The 3,164-nt window shown below is 51.0% G+C and overlaps 1 protein-coding gene across 1 annotated transcript in view; it reads left to right on the top strand.

The window, feature by feature from the left end:
• The first annotated feature begins 2,620 nt into the window (after positions 1-2,620).
• LOC119013327 (nucleoside diphosphate kinase A-like) overlaps positions 2,621-3,164 on the top strand; it is a 4,697-nt gene continuing 4,153 nt past the window's right edge. The window contains exon 1 of the mRNA XM_037087744.1: positions 2,621-2,734. The gene's annotated coding sequence lies outside the window, so the exon portion shown is untranslated. The remainder of the gene's footprint in view (positions 2,735-3,164) is intronic.

The following is a 3,164-nucleotide window of genomic DNA, read 5'->3' as shown; positions in this document are numbered from 1 at the left end:
TTGACTCAAGTGTGAGCTGAAGCCCCGCCCCTTCCTGTTCCCCTCATGAACCTCATTAGTCAAATCTTTGTCTGGCAGTGAAGAGAGATGATAAAGTGCATGTGACTGATGACACAGATCAACAGGATCAATACTTTCTGTCTTCTACCAGACAAGCTTTGATCAACAAAGGTCAACCCAGAAGGGGCGTGGCCTCAACAGTCTATTATGTCATTTCCGCTCCTCCGCAGGAAGTGGCTCAGGCTCTCAGTCCTCGTAGCAGCTCAACTACAAAAAGACACAATTTTCACACAACATGACTCAAGTCCCTGTCCAGATCTGATCCACTCGGTCTGATAACATTTGGAAAGTCTAGAGGAGCTGCACTCCTACACTTTTACATACTATTTTATCCTCAATCAAGTTAGCCAGGCACTAAACCGGAAGTTAGCTGGCTCGCTCGGCGGTAGTCTCTGTATGGACCACGCAGTGCGGAAGCTAAACAACAGAACCTGGAGGAACCTCTGTTTTCTAATCATGTGCCACTGACCAGCTTTCTTCTTCCTGTTAGCAGCCTGTTAGCAGCCTGTTAGCAGCCTGTTAGCAGCCTGTTAGCAGCACTGTTGTTCATCAAAAATGTGTCTACAGAGCAAAACAGCCTCTCAGCAGGGGTTGACAGCAGCTCAGGTGTCTTCTGTGAGAGTCGTGACTGAGGACGCGCTGCTAGATGAAGAGCAGGATGAACGCAGACATCTTGTCAGAGAGGTAACGACTTCTTCCTTCATTAAAGTTTTCAACTCATCTTTTATCACTGAGGTTAAATCCGACAGTCTGGCTAGAAGCCGTCTCAGTCTGCTCTGTTAGCTCTGCTCATCTCTCCAGGCTGTAGGTCAGATGTGACTCTGCTGCTGACCGGCCCCAATGCTGCAGGACCGACCCGCTGCTGCAGGACCGGCCCGCTGCTGCAGGACCAACCCCGCTGCTGCAGGATCGGCCCCGATGCTGCAGGACCGGCCCCGCTGCTGCAGGACCGGCCCGCTGCTGCAGGACCGGCCCCGCTGCTGCAGGACCGACCCCGCTGCTGCAGGACCGGCCCGCTGCTGCAGGACCGACCCCACTGCTGCAGGATCGGCCCCGCTGCTGCAGGACCGGCCCGCTGCTGCAGGACCAACCCCGCTGCTGCAGGATCGGCCCCGATGCTGCAGGACCGGCCCCGATGCTGCAGGACCAACCCCGCTGCTGCAGGATCGGCCCCGCTGCTGCAGGACCGGCCCCGCTGCTGCAGGACCGACCCCGCTGCTGCAGGATCGGCCCCGATGCTGCAGGACCGACCCCGCTGCTGCAGGACCGACCCCGCTGCTGCAGGACTGGCCCGCTGCTGCAGGACCGACCCCGATGCTGCGGGACTTTAAATGTAAATGTGCCGCTGCTCTCATTTTAAATTGTCTAGAAAATAATGAAGGTTCAGGTCAGCGACAGCGAGGACGTGGCTCACAGACGCTTGATTCAAATTTCCACAGATGCTGAAGTCCAACGTTACCTTTCATCAGTACGGCAAAAGAATCTGTCCAAGTAGTTCTGAAGTTTTGGCAGTTGGTTCTGAAACCCACTTTCATCCAGAATAGATCAAATGTCACATTTCAGCATGATGGAAACACTAAATACCTCAAACCTGTAAGTGTTTGTCTGAATTCTGACTTTTTGTCAGCCTGTCTGACGGGCAGCCTGTCAGGCGTGTGGAGCAGCCACACAGCAGCAGGTGTGAACACCTGATATCTGAGTGAGGGAGTGAAGCAGCAGCTGAATGAGTCCAAACTGAGCTCAAGGCAGCGCTGACATGACTGAGCCTGAGCCAATTCTGACACGTCCACATATTGTGTTGCACATGTACATTAGAAATGTAACCTGTACACACACTGAAGTACATTTACTCTCTGTGGTCTTCAGTCCAGTGTTCTGGTACCAGGACCGTGTTCTGCTACGTTACACTTCCAGCCTCCGACAGCTGAACTCTGACTTCATTTACCAGCTGTGTGTGTATATATGTGTGTGTGCTGTTCATACGTGCGTGTGTTGCTCAGGCTCAGCCTTGTTTCCCCTCCGTTTGACCTCGTTCACCTGCTGCTTCACTCTGTCACTCAGATATCAGGTGTTCACATCCAGAACCGACCCTGAGTGGCCCGGTTTTATTTTTCAATGTCGTGTCGTTTTGGAATTTCATTTTTCTTTGCACGAATTAAAAGTACAGATTTCTGTAGTCTGAAGCTGTCAGCGAGCCTCAGGAGCTCCACATGGAAGCTGAGGATTATGGGTAATGTAATATTTAGAGACTGTGCTCAAATGAACCTGAGTGAAGCAACAGATCATCAGGAGACCCTGAGTGACCCCGACAGACGTTTGAATCTTCAAATATATCTTCACTTTCCAAAATGTTTCATTTAGACTCTTCATTTAGAATCTTCTCGTCATCGACGGTGACAGTTTGAGTTCGACCATCCAACATCTCTGGAACCTCAAGATATTTTTAGAAAATGTTTTAAAGAATGTCTCCACAGAGTCTCACACACACACACACACACACACACGCACACACACACACACACACTGACACAACACATTTTTAGCCTCCTCCTCCTCCTCCTCCTCCTCCTCCCCCCCGCAGCCTTTAAATACAGCCCTTCGTCGTCTCCTCGGCCTCGGTGATCGCATCCCCGTGCTCGTCTTCACAAGTTCTCCTACCAGAAGCCAGAAGCAGGTAAATATGGACTCACATCAGAACCTGAAGGAGTTCTACTGCGTCTACAACTTTGAGCTTTAACTAATGAACCCACTCAGAACAATGTCAAACCCAGCCGGACCTGGTGTCTGTGTGCGTGTGTGTGTCTGTGTGCGTGTGTGTGTGTGTGTGTGTGTGTGTGTGTGTCCACACTCACACTCACACACATCGTCCACTGTCTTATTATCTGAACTTAAAGTTGTTTCCACCGAGTGCTGTGAACATCAGAGCTGCATGTTCAGCTCATGTTCTTCAGCTGCAGACAGACAGGAGGACAGACAGGAGGACAGACAGGTGGACAGACAGGAGGACAGACAGGATGATCAGGTTTCCACACAGAATCAGATTCAACAGTTCTTTAATCTTGTCAAATGTCCATCAGCATCATTTAAGCTGTTTTATCAGTCAG

The sequence above is a fragment of the Acanthopagrus latus genome, chromosome 23, assembly GCF_904848185.1.
Source record: "Acanthopagrus latus isolate v.2019 chromosome 23, fAcaLat1.1, whole genome shotgun sequence".
Classification (NCBI taxonomy): Eukaryota; Metazoa; Chordata; class Actinopteri; order Spariformes; family Sparidae; genus Acanthopagrus; species Acanthopagrus latus.
The sequence above is the reverse complement of the archived record's forward strand: the minus strand, read 5'-3'. Positions and strand labels throughout refer to the sequence as shown.